This window comes from Bufo bufo, chromosome 6 (assembly GCF_905171765.1).
Source record: "Bufo bufo chromosome 6, aBufBuf1.1, whole genome shotgun sequence".
Classification (NCBI taxonomy): domain Eukaryota; kingdom Metazoa; phylum Chordata; class Amphibia; order Anura; family Bufonidae; genus Bufo; species Bufo bufo.
The window spans coordinates 398,294,448-398,311,442 of record NC_053394.1 but is presented as its reverse complement, the minus strand read 5'-3'; the positions used below and the strand labels follow the sequence as shown (position 1 = coordinate 398,311,442).

At 46.3% G+C, this 16,995-nt stretch overlaps 1 protein-coding gene across 1 annotated transcript in view; it reads left to right on the top strand.

Annotated features, from left to right (window-relative positions):
- Positions 1-16,995, top strand: part of LOC121004472 (oocyte zinc finger protein XlCOF22-like) — a 1,539,666-nt gene that overhangs the window by 1,274,972 nt on the left and 247,699 nt on the right. The gene's annotated exons all lie outside the window — the stretch shown is intronic.

Sequence of the window (16,995 nt, the reverse complement as noted above, 5' to 3'; positions counted from 1 at the left end):
GCTTGCTGTTTTACTTTTTGTGATGTAAGGTGACAAAAAAAATTGTTTAGCACAGTTTTTATTTTTTTACGGTATTCTTCTGAGGGATTAGGTCATGTGATATGTTTATAGAGCTGGTCGATACGGATGCGACGATACCTAATATGTCTATGTCTTTTCCCTATTTTTAAAAAATGTACTTTATTTTTGGAATAGGACGCTTTTTTTTTTTTTTTTTTTTTTTTACTTGAAACTTAAATTATTATTTTTTTACTTTTATTTTATAAACTTTTTTTTTTTCCACTTTATTATTTGTCCCACTCTGGGACTTCAACATTACAGGGTCTGATCCCTGTTTCAATGAAGCACGATACATCTGTATTGTGCTGTATTGAACTGTTAGTGTCTTACACTGTAAGACGCTAACAGTTGCCTAGGAGACCAAGCCTGGGGGCTGGGCCTCTTAGGCCTCCATACATGCTTTGGCTTGGGGCTGCCATGGCAACCATCGAGTCCCCGCCACAGCAGCGCGGGGACCGATGGATGAGATGAGGAAGCGCAAATCTTTCATATGCCGCAGGCACCGCTGACAGCGGCATATGAGGGGTTAATCCACATATGGTAGATACAGCAGCTGATCGCGGCACCGCACGTGGGGGGAGGAACGACTGCAGGACGAGAACGGTCGTCCTCTAGCGCTAAGTGCCGGCGATTTAGGATGAGCATTGTCGTCCAAGGTTGTTAACGGTTTAATGTTTATAACTAGGGTTGAGTGAACCCGAACTGTAAAGTTCAGGTTCGTACTGAACTTTAGGATTTTTTGGACCCCGGCCTTGTCTGCATCTGTACGTGTGAGATACACGCTTTAGATACTGCTGTGCTATTCTGTTATTTAAAAAAAACACCCATTTTGGGCAAGATCCTAAATTTGAGAAATGAGGAGAGCGTCAAATAAGGAATGTGGCCCCGGTCGTGGTGCTGCAAGTGGAGCTCCTGGTGCAGTGGTCGATCTTTGCCAGCTACACGCACAAGTGAAACGCCTTTCTCAGGTGCGAGTAGGCGACAGAACATTTAGCGGTATTTGGTCGAGCCTAATGCGGCTCTATGAATGGTGAGGTCAGGAAAAGTAAAGGCGATAGTAGATTGGGTTGCTGACCGTACCTCCAGTTCCTTTACATTGTCTCCCACCCAGTCTCCTGCTGAAAGATCAGAGTTGGCACCTGCAGTCAATATCCATCAGTCTTTCACCTCACCCCTTTGCAAATCAGCCAAACAGTCTGAGCCCCAAGTCATGCAGCAGTCTCTTCTGCTTTTTGATGACTCTGTTAGCAGGGTTTCCCAGGGCCATCCACCTAGCCCTGGCCCAGAAGTGGAAGAGATTGAGTACACCGATGCCGAACCACTTATGTTTCAAGATGAGTACATGGGAGGACCACCACAGCACGTCTCGGATGATGATGAAACACAGGTGCCAACTGCTGTGGCTTTCAAAAGTGTGCAGACCGACGAGGAGGGCAGGGGTAAAGACTGGGTGGAAGATGATGTGGAGGACGATGAGGTACTCGACCCCACATGGAATCAAGGTCATGCGAGTAACCTGTGTAGTTCAGAGGAAGAGGCGGTGGTCGCAAAGAGTCACCAGCACAGCAGAAGAGGGAGCAGGGTGCAAAAGCAGAGCGGCATTCCCCTAGACCAGGGATCAGCAACCTTCGGCACTCCAGCTGTGGTGAAACTATGACTCCCAGCATGCACACTTGCTTAGCTATTTTGAGAACTCCCATAGAAGTGAATGGAGCATGCTGGGAGTTGTAGTTTCAACACATCTGGAGTGCCGAAGGTTGCTGACCGCTGCCCTAGACAGTACGCCTGCTACTGCCCACCACAGCAAGGGACCGAGCACACCAAAGCCAGCTCCAAGGAGTTCCCTGGCGTGGCAGTCCTTCAGACAATGTGCTGACGACAAGACATAATTGTTTTGCCCGCTGTGCAATCAGAGCCTGAAGCGAGGCATAAACATTCTCAACCTGAGCACAACCTGCATGACAGGCATCTAAGTGCAAAGCACGAGCTGCAGTGGAGTAGACAACTCAAAAACCAAGAAAGGTCTCTGGCTCCTGCTTCCTCTTCTGCTGCAGTCTCTGCCTCTTCATCCCCCTCTGGAGTGACAGTGCCACCTGCCACCCCGCAAACAGAGGATCTGCCAGCAACACCACCACCTGGGTCACAAAGCATCTCCATAATATCCCACGGAAGCGTTCAGCTCTCCATCTTCCGCACCAGTGTTTGGAAGTACCCCCCCCTACCCACCCACGATCCCTGGCCCTGAATGCCGGCATCTCAAAATTATTGTCTTTTGAAATGCTGTCATTCCGTCTGGTGGAGACGGAGAGTTTTAAAAGCCTTATGGCGTTGGCTAATATCCCTTCCCTGCACAACCAAGTGGGGAACAAAATCAGGTGTGCACTGTGCAACGCCATCTGTGGCAAGGTACACCTAACTACGGATATGTGGACCAGTAAGCACGGTCAGGAACGTTTATATCTCCATACGTTATATCTCTTATCCTCTACCGGCTCCTCATCCGGTCAGCGTAACACCTTCACCACCAACTTCAGCACAGCCAGGGGTAAACGACAGCAGGCAGTTTTAAAACTTATCTGTTTGGGGGACAAACCCCACACACCGCAGGAGCTGTGGACGGGCCTTGAACAACAGACCAATGAGTGGTTGTTGCCAGTGAGCCTCAATCCCGGCCTGGTGTGCAATAATGGGCGAAATCTCGTAGCAGCTCTGGGACTAGATAGTTTGACGCACATCCCTTGCCTGGCGCATGTGCTGAATTTGTTGGTCTAGAGCAGGCATCCTCAAACTGCAGCCCTCCAGCTGTTGTAAAACTACAACTCCCACAATGCCCTGCTGTAGGCTGATACCTGTAGGCTGTTCAGGCATGCTGGGAGTTGAAGTTTTACAACAGCTGGAGGGCCGCAGTTTGAGGATGCCTGGTCTAGAGGTTCCTTAAAAATTACCCCGATATGTCAGAGCTGCTGTATAAAGTGTGGGCCGTCTGTGCGTGCTTTCGGCGTTCTCACCCTGCTGCTGCTCGCCTGTCAGCGCTGCAGCTTAACTTCGCCCTTCCCGCTCACCGCCTCATATGCGACATGCCCACAAGGTGGAACTCTACCTTTCACATGCTGGCCAGACTGTGCGGGCAGCAGCAGGCGATAGTGGCGTTTCAGCTGCAGCACGCACGGGTGAGTCGCTCTGCAGAACAGCACCACTTCGCCATCAATAAGTGGGCCTCCATTCGAGACTTGTGTTCTTTGTTTCGCTGTTTCGAGTATTCTACCAACATGGCCAGTGCCGATAACGCTGTTCTCAGCATTACTATCCCACTTCTATGCCTCCTTGAAAAAACGCTGCTGGCGATGATGGAAGAGGATGTGGCACAGGAGGAAGAGGAAGTAGGGTCATTTCATAGGGTTGTCAGCCAGTCATTCACAAGCGGCTCCGAGGGTGGGATCCTGCACCCACAAATGCCAGGTACACAATTGTCCAGCCAGGGCACAGTTCTGGAGGATGACGAGGTGGAGGAGGAGGAGATGGAGGAGGAGGAACCATATTCACAGCAGGATGGCACCCAAACCAGCTCATGGCCATCACTGGTGCGTGGATGGGGGGATACAGAGGACACAGACAATACAGCTCCCACAGAGGACAGCTTTTCGTTGCCTCTGGGCAGCCTGGCACACATGAGCGATTACATGCTGCAGTGTCTCCGCAACGACCGCCGAGTTGCCCACATTCTAACTTGTGCTGATTACTGGGTGGCTACGCTGTTGGATCCCCTTTACAAGGACAACGTACCGTCCTTAATTCCCTCACTGGAGCGTGATCGTAAGATGCACGAGTACAAGCGCATGCTGGTAGACTCACTGCTGATGGCATTCCTACCTGACAGCAAGGACACAGTGGAAGCACAAGGCGAAGGAAGAAGAGGAGGAAGAGGTCGCCAACGCAGCTGGGGCACCGCCAGCACCTCAGAAGGCAGGGTTAGCATGGCCCAAATGTGGAAAAGCTTTGTCAACACGCCACAACAACCACCATCACCAACAGATATGGAATGGCTTAGCAGAAGGCAGCATTTCAGCAACATGGCAGAGCAGTATGTGTGCACATGCCTACACGTACATTTAACTTCTGGGCACATGGCCTGAGCTTCCCCTTTATGCCTTGGAGGTGCTGGCCTGCCCTGCGGCCAATGTATTATCTGAACGTGTGTTTAGCACGGCAGGGGGCGTCATCACAGACAAGCACAGCCGCCTGTCCACAGCCAATGTGGACAAGCTCATGTTCATTAAAATGAACTAGGCATGGATCCCACATGACTTGTCCGTACCTTGTGCAGAATAGACATGTATACCGGCCTTAACCAGCCATTGTTATACTACAGCGCAATTGCTCATTGTTATATTTTGGATATTTCACACTATATTTTGGAGTGTACCCTAATTTTTTTTAAATTAAAACCAAAAACCAGTGTTGGCTACCTCGTCCTCCTCCACTGCTGCTTCACCTACACCGCCTCCTCAACCTCCTACTCCATTATATTGGGACTCGACAAAAATGGCTGCCTCAAAGAAGTCTGCTTTACCACTACCATCAGATAAGTATACACAGACATTGATCATCATGTCAGATCCCTGAGAAAATAATCTATATTTTGTTTTTTGAAATGTGTTGTATAAATTTTTGACACAGCCCCCTAATATGATCATTTGAGCATTTCATGCTCCAATGCTCTCCTTTGCCCTGTGGTAAATCGTGCAGATAAAGAGCTTTTTATGGAGATCCGGTGACGTACCGTGTTCTCCAAATGTACTGCTAAGGCTACTTTCACACTTGCGGCAGAGAGATCCGGCAAGCAGTTCCGTCGCCGGAACTGCCTGCCGGATCAGGCAAAATGTATGCTAACTGATGGCATTAGTAAGACTGATCAGGATCCTCATCAGTCTTAAAAATGCCTGATCAGTCGAAAAAATGCATTGAAATGCCGGATCCGTCTTTCCGGTGTCATCCGGCAAAAACGGATCCGGCATTTATTTTTTCACCTTTTTTTCAGTTTGCGCATGCGCATACCGGAAGGACGGATCCGGCATTCCGGTATTCTGAATGCCGGATCCGGCACTAATACATTCCTATGGGAAAAAATGCCTGATCCGGCATTCAGGCAAGTCTTCAGTTTTTTTAGCCGGAGATAAAACCGTAGCATGCTACGGTTTTCTCTTTTGCCTGATCAGTCAAAACGACTGAACTGAAGACATACTGATGCAAACTGAACGGATTACTCTCCATTCAGAATGCATGGGGACATACCTGATCAGTTCTTTTCCGGTATAGAGCCCCTGTGACGGAACTCTATGCCGGAAAAGAACAACGCAAGTGTGAAAGTAGCCTAAGCCGAGGCTTTAGTCTAGCAGTGAGCCTGTTACCGACATCGGCACTAATGGGACGGATTTAGCACTGTCCTAGCCTGTAAAACTGCTAGGGCAGCATTAAAGCCTGACTATCAGAGCCGGTGATGTTACCGAATACACTGCTAGGTGGAAGCCTCCACCTAGCAGTGTAAAAACATAAACAAAGAAGCCCTTGACCTGTGCAAAACAGCTCAGGGAAAGGGAGAGCCTCGGAGGATGAAATGCTCCGATGCTCATATCAGAGGGCCTGTCTGGGTGAAAATGTGTGTATGTCCAGGTTCAGCTCTGAACTAGGAAAACCCCTTTAACCTGTTGGGGACACATGACGTGTCGGTAAGTTGAAGTCCCGATACTTGAGGACACATGACTTACCAGTACGTCATGGGTAGTTCCGATCACCGCTGCGCGGCGGGCAGTGATCGGAACTGGGTGCCTGCTAAAATCAATCAGCAGGCACCCTGGGAAAATGCGGGAGTGGGTCCTGTAACCCCCCCATATCGGTGATTGCGGCAAACCGCAGGTCAATTCAGACCTGCGGTTTGCTGTGTTTACGGGTTATTCGGGTCTCTGGTGACCCGATAACCCGGAACAGAATGGTGATCGGTGGTGTGATAATACACCACCAATCACCATCCTGCGATCCTGAGAGGTGATGGTGACATCACCTCTCAGGATCGCTTCTGATTGGCTGCAGGGAGGGCGGGAGGTTTAAACTTCCTACGGCTCTGCCTCCTCTCCCTTTCTGTGTCCTGAGCCCATGGAGAGAGGAGCAGCGTCTGATCTGTTCTCAGCAACCCCCATCTCTGCCCAGCACCCCTTCTTCTGACCGTCCACAGTGCCATCTGGAACTAAAAGGTACATCGGGACAGGTTAGGGAAAGGTTAAGATAGGCAGGGATATTAAGGGAAAGTTTAGGAAAAAATATATAAGTTTAACTGTTGCATCACCCTGATTGCTGTGTGACCCTAGAACCCCCAGGGGTGCTGCAGCCTGCCCCCCTGAACCCCCACACACAATTTTTTTTTTTTTTTGCGGACGCTGAATGTGGCCGGCACGGATAGCGTCCGGCCACTGTTAACGCATCGCCCACCCCACTGCTGATCAGTTTATTTATTTATTTATTTATTTATTTTTCTGTTCGGTTTAGGGCAAAGTCCGCTAACACCCCTGCCCCCACACACAAGCACACTAAATAAAGTTTTCCACGCACACACACACACACACACACACACACACACACAAACAAACTCCCCTATGTCTTGCCGGATGTTTTCGGCCGAGGAGGCATACGCCCAGCTTGCCTCCGACTCCGAGAGCCCCAGTGAGGACGAGGATGACCCCACTTTCCTCTTGTCATCCGTGTCCTCCCCCTCATCTAGAGGAGATGATGAGCCTCCAAGGCGGTGGTGACAGGGACCCTGTGGCCCACACTAGTACGAGCAGCTCTGTGGCTCTTACTAGTTTTCCGGCACACCAGATAAGTCCACCTCAGCCCCCTACCGATGAACTTGCATGGTGTACCCCAGAGGATTTTCAGCCTGCGATTCCTGGTTTTGTTGGCCAACCAGCTGGCTGTACTGAATATGACTATTTTAGTCTATTTTTCAATGACCACTTTGTGAATCTGATGGTGGAGCAAACAAACTTGTACGCCAAACAGTTCATTGCTCAACACTCCTTTTTGGCTAGGGCCGGTGGCTTGACTCCGGTCAGTGCAGCCAAGATGAGGGCGTTTTGGGGCCTCGTGCTGCACATGGGCCTAGTAAAAAAAAAAAAACTGTGTTGGGCATTACTGGAGTGGGGACGTCCTCTACAAGACCCCACTTTACAGTACGGCCATGACATGTTCCCGTTTTGAAGCCATTCGAAAATGACTGCATTATGCAGATAATGCAGCATGTCCCCCCATGTACAAAATTTTTGGAGGCCTATGTACCTGTAAGGGAGGTCGCGGTTCATGAGTCTCTCATTGTATTCAAGTGAACGTCAACTGAACAATAAATAGTATTTATACCTAAAAACCTGAAACTGTGGTCGTCCCTGTGCGCCAAAGAGGTACCCTATCGTGTGTTTTCGGACACAAATCACTCTTCTCATTGTATTCAAGGGGAGACTAATTTTCCGCCAGTATGTTCCCTCTAAGCGGGCGAGGTATGGTGTGAAGCTGTACAAACTTTGTGAGAGTACCTCAGGGTACACTTACAAGTTTCGTGTGTACAAGGGGTGAGATTCCCGTATTCAACCCTAGAATGTCCCCCCACTCTGGGTGTTAGCGGGAAACTTTTGTGGGACCTTATGCACCCACTGCTAGATAAGGGTTCCCTGTCCCTGTGCGAGGTACCGCGTCAACGGTCCTCAAGCCCAATTGAATCGTCGACTACAATCAGTATATGGGAGGAGTTGATCTCTCTGATCAAGTCCCTCAAGCCATATAACGCCATGCGCAAAACCCAGGCATGGTACAAAAAAGTTGCGGTCTACTTGGTACAGGTTGCCTTGTACAACTCTTTTGTGCTGTTCTGGAGCGCTGGCAACACAGGGAAATTCCTTAAGTTCTATGAGGCAGTGCCCAAGGCCCTGATCTTTTCTGACCGGGAAAGAGCAGGCCGGAGTACCTCGAGAACTGGAGGCACCCGGATCGTCCCTGGCCAACACTTTCCAGGTGTGGTCCCCCATACTGGAAAGAAGGGACGGACCCAAAAAAGGTGCAGAGTGTGTCACAGGAGGGGGATACGGAAGGACACCACCACTCAGTGTGACACGTGCCCCGATCATCCGGGCCTCTGCATTATTGGTTGCTTCAGGGAGTACCACAATTCCATTTAGTACTAAATTTATAATCTCCTTCCCCAATTTTAATTCCATTTAGCCACTGACAATCGAAAAAAAACTATGGTTCTCAGACTTGAGACACTAAAACAAACAAACAAATTTATTTTTTCAAAAATATTATTTTCTAAAACTAAAATAAATAAAAAAAGTAGATATATTCGGTATCGCCTCGTCTGTCAGAATCCGCTCTATAAAAATACCCCATGACCTAACCCCTCAGATGAACACGGTCCAAAAAATAAAATAAAAACGTTGTAAAAAAATATATATTTTTGTCACCTTACATCACAAAAAGTGTAATAGCAAGCGATCAAAAAGTCATGCCCCCCAAAATAGTGGCAATGAAACCTCTCACCCCGCAAAAAATGAGCCCCTACCTAAGATAATAGGCAAAAAAAACCTGACTCTTAGGCTACATGTACACGACCGTGCTGTTTTTTGCGGTCCGCAAAAAACGGAAGCCGCCCGTGTGCCTTCCGCAATTTGCGGAACGGAACGGGCGGCCATTGATATAACTGCCTATTCTTGTCCGTTTTGCGGACAAGAATATGACAGGTTATATTTCTTTTGCTGGGCCGCAGAACGGAGCAACTGATGCGGACAGCACACGGAGTGCTGTCCGCATCTTTTGCGGCCCCATTGAAGTGAATAAGACTATGGAGATACTAAAATGTTTTGTTTTTTTTTGTTTAAAAAAGGATAATATAGTGTAAAACCTAAATAAATTTAAAAAAGTAGACATATTAGGTATTGCTGCATCTGTAAGAATCTGCTATATAAAAATACCCCATGACCTAACCCCTCAGATAAACACGGTCAAAATAATAAAACAAAAATGGTGCCAAAACAGCTATTTTTTGGCAAATTTTACATTTTAATCAATTTTTTCCAGTAACAAAGCAAGGATTAACAGCCAAACAAAACTTAATATTTATTACCCTGATTCTGCAGTTTACAGAAACGCCCAATATGTGGTCTTAAACTGCTGTATAACCGAACGGCAGGGTGCAGAAGGAAAGGAACGTCATATGGTTTCTAGAAGGCAGATTTTGATGGTCTTTTTTTTTTTGGGCACCATGTCCCATTTGAAAAAACCCTGATGCACCCCTAGAGTAGAAACTCCATAAAAGTGACCCCATCTAAGAATCTACACCCCTCAAGGTATTCAAAACTGATTTTACTAACTTTATTAACCCTTTAGGTGTTCCTCAACTGTTTATGGCAAATGGAGATGAAATTTCAGAATTTCTATTAATGGTAACCTTGCCTCACAAAAATGTAATATAGAGCAACCAAAAATCATATGTACCCTAAAAATAGTCCAAACAAAACTGCCACCTTATTCCGTAGTTTCCAAAATGGGGTTACTACTCTAGGGGTGCATCAGGGGGGCTTCAAATGGGACATGGTGTAAATAAACCAGTCTAGCAAAATCTACCTTCCAAAAACCACATGGCGCTCCTTTCCCTCTACGCCCTACCGTATGCCCGTGCAGTACTTTACAGCCACATATGTGGTGTTTATATAAACTACAGGATCAGGGCAATAAATATAGAGTTTTGTTTGGCTGTTAACCCTTGCTTTGTTACTGGAAGAAATTTATTAAAATGGAAAATTTTCCCCAAAAATTTAATTCTTAAATTTAATCTCCATTTGCCATTTAATCTTGTTGAACACCTAAAGGGTAAACAACGTTTTTAAAATCAGTTTTGAATACCTTGAGGGGTGTAGTTTCTAGAATGGGGTCATTTTGGGTGGTTTCTATTATGTAAGCCTCAAAGTGACTTCAGACCTGAACTAGTCCTTAAAAAGTGGGTTTTGGAAAATTTCTGAAAAATTTAATTGATTTGCTTCTAAACTTCTAAGCCTTGTAACATCCCCAAAAAATAAAATGGCGTTCCCAAAATGATCCAAACATGAAGTAGACATATGGGGAATGTAAAGTAATAACTATTTTTGGAGGTATTACTATGTATTATAAAAGTAGAGAAATTGAAACTTGAAAATGAGTTAATATTTTAAAATTTTTGGTAAATTTGGTATTTTTTTTAACCACTTAAGGACCACAGGTTTATACTCCCCTAAAGACCAGGCCCTTTTTTACAAATCGGCACTCCACAACTTTAGCGGTTTATTGCTCGGTCATGCAACTTACCACCCAAATGAATTTTACCTCCTTTTCTTCTCACTAATAGAGCTTTCATTTGGTGGTATTTCATTGCTGCTGACAATTTTACTTTTTTTGCAAAAAAAATTAAATTTTTCACTTTCAGTTGCAAAATTTTGCAAAAAAAACGACATCCATATATAAATTTTTCTCTAAATTTATTGTTCTACATGTCTGATAAAAAAAAATGTTTGGGTAAAAAAAAAATGGTTTGGGTAAAAGTTATAGCGTTTACAAACTATGGTACAAAAATGTGAATTTCCGCTTTTTGAAGCAGCTCTGACTTTCTGAGCACCTGTCATGTTTCCTGAGGTTCTACAATGCCCAGACAGTACAAACACCCCACAAATGACCCCATTTCGGAAAGTAGACACCCTAAGGTATTCGCTGATGGGCATAGTGAGTTCAAAGAACTTTTTATTTTTTGTCACAAGTTAGCGGAAAATGATGATTTTTTTTTTTATTTTTTTTTCTTACAAAGTCTCATATTCCACTAACTTGTGACAAAAAATAAAAACTTCTATGAACTCACTATGCCCATCAGTGAATACCTTGGGGTGTCTTCTTTCCAAAATGGGGTCACTTGTGGGGTAGTTATACTGCCCTGGCATTCTAGGGGCCCAAATGTGTGGTAAGTAGTTTGAAATCAAAATGTGTAAAAAATGACCGGTGAAATCCGAAAGGTGCTCTTTGGAATGTGGGCCCCTTTGCCCACCTAGGCTGCAAAAAAGTGCCACACATGTGGTATCGCCGTACTCAGGAGAAGTTGGGGAATGTGTTTTGGGGTGTCATTTTACATATACCCATGCTGGGTGAGAGAAATATCTTGGTCAAATGCCAACTTTGTATAAAAAAAATGGGAAAAGTTGTCATTTGCCAAGATATTTCTCTCACCCAGCATGGGTATATGTAAAATGACACCCCAAAACACATTCCCCAACTTCTCCTGAGTACGGAGATACCACATGTGTGACACTTTTTAGCAGCCTAGGTGGGCAAAGGGGCCCATATTCCAAAGAGCACCTTTCGGATTTCACTGGTCATTTTTTACACATTTTGATTTCAAACTTCTTACCACACATTTGGGCCCCTAGAATGCCAGGGCAGTATAACTACCCCACAAGTGACCCCATTTTGGAAAGAAGACACCCCCAGGTATTTCGTGATGGGCATAGTGAGTTCATGGAAGTTTTTATTTTTTGTCACAAGTTAGTGGAATATGAGACTTTTTAAGGGGAAAAAAAAAAAATCACCATTTTCCGCTAACTTGTGACAAAAAATATAAAATTCTAGGAACTCGCCATGCCCCTCACGGAATACCTTGGGGTGTCTTCTTTCCAAAATGGGGTCACTTGTGGGGTAGTTATACTGCCCTGGCATTTTCCAGGGGCCCTAATATGTGGTAAGTAGGTAAATGACCTGTGAAATCCTAAAGGTGCTCTTTGGAATGTGGGCCCCTTTGCCCACCTAGGCTGCAAAAAAGTGTCACACATGTGGTATCCCCATATTCAGGAGAAGTTGGGCAATGTGTTTTGGGGTGTCTTTTTACATATACTCATGCTGGGTGAGAGAAATATCTCGGCAAAAGACAACTTTTCCCATTTTTTTATACAAAGTTGGCATTTGACCAAGATATTTATCTCACCCAGCATGGGTATATGTAAAATGACACCCCAAAACACATTGCCCAACTTCTCCTGAGTACGGCGATACCGGATGTGTGACACTTTTTTGCAGCCTAGATGCGCAAAGGGGCCCACATTCCTTTTATGAGGGCATTTTTAGACATTTGGATCCCAGACTTCTTCTCACGCTTTAGGGCCCCTAAAATGCCAGGGCAGTATAAATACCCCACATGTGACCCCATTTTGGAAAGAAGACGATACACAGACAGTGTGGGACGATACAAGGAAGACACCGATTATTACAAGCGAATGCTGTATTCATTTGAAAACCCCGCCTGAAAGAGGAAGTCACCTGACCGATCCGGCCGAACCACGTGGATCCGTAAAAATCATGCGGACGTCTGAATGGAGCTTTACAGGGGGGTGATCAATGACAGGGGGGTGATCAATGACAGGGGGGTGATCAGGGAGTCTATATGGGGTGATCACCACAGTCATTGATCACGCCCCTGTAAGGCTCCATTCAGACGTCCGTATGCGTTTTGCGGATCCGATCCATCTATCAGTGGATCCGTAAAAATCATGCGGACATCTGAATGGAGCTTTACAGGGGGGTGATCAATGACAGGGGGGTGATCAGGGAGTCTATATGGGGTGATCAAGGGTGAATAAGGGGTTAATAAGTGACGGGGGGGTGTAGTGTAGTGGTGCTTGGTGCAACATATTACTGAGCTACCTGTGTCCTCTGGTGGTCGATCCAAACAAAGGGGACCACCAGAGGACCAGGTAGCAGGTATATTAGCGTCTAATATACCTGTTAGGGGTTAAAAAAAACACATCTCCAGCCTGCCGCTGGCAGGCTGGAGATCCACTCTCTTACCTTCCGTGCCTGTGTGCGCGTGTTCACAGGAAATCTCGGCTTACGCGAGATGACGCCAATTGGCGTTAGCGTAGCCTGGGGGAGCCGCCGCGATGACGCCTTTCGGCGTTACAGTTGCGGCAAGTGGTTAATAATTAAAAATGTTTTTGGTTTTTTTTACTCCATTTTACCAGTGTCATGAAGTACAATATGTGACGAAAAAACTATCTCAGAATGGCCTGGATATGTAAAAGCGTTTTAAAGTTATTCACACATAAATTGACACTGGTCAGATTTGCGAAAAAATGGCCTGGTCATTAAAAGGTGAAAATGAGCCCGATCCATAAGGGGTTAAGGTGTTTTCCAAGTAATTTTTACTAATAACCTATCATCCGGATAGGTCATCAGTGAGGGTCTGGAACCCGGGACCCCTACCAATCAGCCGTTTGAGAAGCCAGCAGTGTTCTCAATAGCTGGATGGTGTCATGTTCGTCAGTCACATGACCTAGGCACAGCTCAGCCCCATTGTAGTGAATGGGTCTGGGCTGCAATACCAAGCACAGCCACTATACAATGTATGGCGCAGTGCTTGGTGAGCTGTGAGAAGGCTGTGGCACTACTGCAAACGCCACTGCCTTCTCAGACAGCTGATCGGTGAGGGTCTCAGGATCACACAGTAGTCAAGAGACAGGCAGAGGACAGGTGTAGCAGAGTTTGTCTGAATCCTACAGTAGGAAGGAATTAATCTCAGGGCAAATCTGAAAGAAATTACTGGCAGCAGAATCAGCCACTGGTATTTCAGAAGAGAGAGGAAAAGGAACTTTACTTTGGGCCCTTAACCGGGCCAGCTTCACTAACACAATACCAGTAGGATAGATTGTGACAAGTAGTGGGTGTGGACCCACTGTGCCAACTAACCAGTTTGACCTTGGGTTAAACCTAAGGGTACTGTCCTGACGGTACCCTGGTATTCACCATTTAACCACTGTATAGGGATTTAGACTTTGTCGCAGGGAACCAACCAAGCCGCTACCTCCTGGAGTAGTTGGCTGCTGACCCACGGAGGTCAGAGACACCGATGCAAGGCACCAAGGATTCTGGCAGAAGACGTATTCCAAGGTCTGGGCAAGTTGAGTATGTGCGTATTCCAGCAGAATCCAGATAGCAATTCCAAGTTCAGGGCAGGCAGCAAGGAACAGAACCATAAGACAGGCAAGGTACGGTACATGGGCAGTTAGATGAGAGATCACACCTTAGCTGGTTACTAGAGACCAGACAACCTCAAAGCCCAGGTGAGGAGGTGGATCCAAAGCCAGCTAAATAGGATGGGTGATTTACCTCCTCATCAGCAGCTGGGCTGGGAGCACTAGGAAAGGATTAACTCTTGCAGGACAATTAAGGCTCTTTCACACGAGCGAGAATTCCGTGCAATGCGTGATGCGAATGCATTGCGCACACACGGAATCTGGACCCATTCATTTAAATGGGTCTGTGTACATGAGCGGTGGTATTCACGCATCACTTTTGTGTTGAGTGAAAATCGCAGCATGTTCTATATTCTGAGATTTTCACGCAACGCTGGCCCCATAGAAGTGAATGGGGCTGCGTGAAAATTACATCGCATCCACAAGCAGGTGCGGATGTGATGCGATTTTCACTGTTAGTTGCTAAGAGATGTTGTTTGTAAACATTCTCTTTTTTATCACCCGCGTGCAAAACGCAGTAAATCGCATTGCACATGCGCGATAACAACTGAACGCGATCGCAGACAAAACTGACTTTGTGAAATTGCGCAGTTTTCACTGAACGCATCCAGACATAATCCGTACACGCTCGTCTGCAAGGGCCTAACTGAGCACTAGTCTGAATTCACACAGGGAGAGTAGAGCGTCCTCAATGCCTGCCCGGGACAGCAAGACAACAGCAGGCACAGACTGCCGGGGTGACATAGATAATGTGTTGAGGACAAACACATTTTTGGATAACACCCGGGTAGATGGCGATGGCAGGGCCGGACTGGCCTACCTGGATACCGGTAAAATTCCCGTTAGGCCAGTAGTCTTGACTGCTGCACGGCCGGCCGTGCCGACAGCGAGGAGGCTCCTTGGCTGGTGCAGTATATTACACAGAGTGACTGACAGAGAGAGCAGCCCATCCCCCGGCCCCGCCCCCAACAGCAGGCTCCAGCACGGACATTGCCCGGAGCCTGACTCCTCCCACACATGTGACTGATCACATGATCATGACATCACGGAAGGTCCTTTAGCCTGCTAGCTGCTGCTTGTGCAGAGCTGTCATCCGGCTGTTCAGGGCTGTGTATCAGGTAGGAGGCTGAGTACAGAGGCTGGTGATTTTCAATATCAATAGGAGTTTCAACAGGAGAGCGATTGTTTCAGCAGTAAAGAAAGACTTTGCATACAAAGACAGTTATGTGCGTGGTTGAGGACACATGAGGGGACATTAATAAAGTAATTCTGTGACACATAGGGCCATGAGGGGGACCAGCATAATATGCTATATGTGTGTCATTCCCCATAACAGTGCCATCCACAGATCCGCATAACAGTGCCATCCACAGATCCTTTATAACAGTGTCATCCACAGATCCCTTCCATAACAGTGCCAACCACAGATCCCCCATAACAGTGTCATCCACAGATCCCTTCCATAACAGTGTGTCATCCACAGATCCCCTCCAAAACAGTGTCATCCACAGATCCCCTCCATAACAGTGTCATCCACAGATCCCCTCCATAACAGTGTCATCCACAGATCCCCTCCATAACAGTGTCATCCACAGATCCCCTCCATAACAGTGCCATCCACAGATCCCCTCCATAACAGTGCCATCCACAGATCCCCTCCATAACAGTGTCATCCACAGATCCCCTCCATAACAGTGTCATCCACAGATCCCCCATAACACTGCAAATAGACCTCTAGCACAATTCCCTTAAAATATCGCATATCGTTATCGCATCCTGTTTGGGAAAAGCTGGTCTACTGTGATAATATAAACAATGGGGGTTCTACAAAAGAGCTATCGTGGGGCAAAAATCATATTCGTGTTTACACACGTGTTTTAAAATGAATGCTTTCGCCTTTTATAAACAAGTAAATAAGGACACAACGCTGTGCGGCTGGTGTGCAACTTTTTCCAGGGCTGGTTTTTATCCCCAGTCCGGCCCTGGGCGATGTCTAGATAAGTTTGAATAGAAGACCACTCTTTCTGTATGACGTGCACTTACACAGAGTTCCAGAGGTTCAGTGATATACTGTATTGTCTCAGTAAGAGACTTCCCCTCAACTGACGTTACAGTTAAGGGCTTTTCCCGATGTTGCCGAGCGGGGGGCCCCCTGTCAGTGACAGCAGGACACCCCAGAGAGAAGGCAGGGACTGTTCCTCGGTGTCCCTGCCTTCTAGATGAACGAGCGCTGTGTATACAGATCAGGAGGCGCTATACGCTTCCTGTCCCGGCCCGGTGGTCATGTGATCGGGAGAGTGCAGGAGCTGTCAGGTCTTCCACAGACCTCGATCAGCCCTGCACTGAGGCTGTACAGCGCTGTATTCTTTTGCACAGCCTCTCTGGGGGGTGTATTTCCCCTGTAACTGGGGCTACTATGTCAGCACCAGTTACAGGAGAAATCAATAGTGAAAAAAGAAGTTTTATTTTAAATGTCCCTCAGAGGTCTTGTATGACCTTATGGGGAACACAAAGTGTAAGATAAAAAATGTTAAAAATAAAAAAATAAAATTTTTAGAAGAAAAAAATAAGTTTCACATAAAAAAATAATTCCTCCCAAAGCCATTTAAAAAATGTAAAAAAATAGAAGAAAAAAAAAAATAGACATATTTGGTATCACCGAGTCCGCAACAACTGGCTCTATAATATCATATGATCTACCCCATCAGGTGAATGCCGTAAAAAAAAAAAAAAAAAACATTGTGTCAAAACAGATTTTTTTAGTGACCTCACCTCCCAAAAAACATTATGTTAATCAATCAAAAAGTCGTATATACCTCAAAATGGTAGCAATTAAAACATCACCTCATCCCGA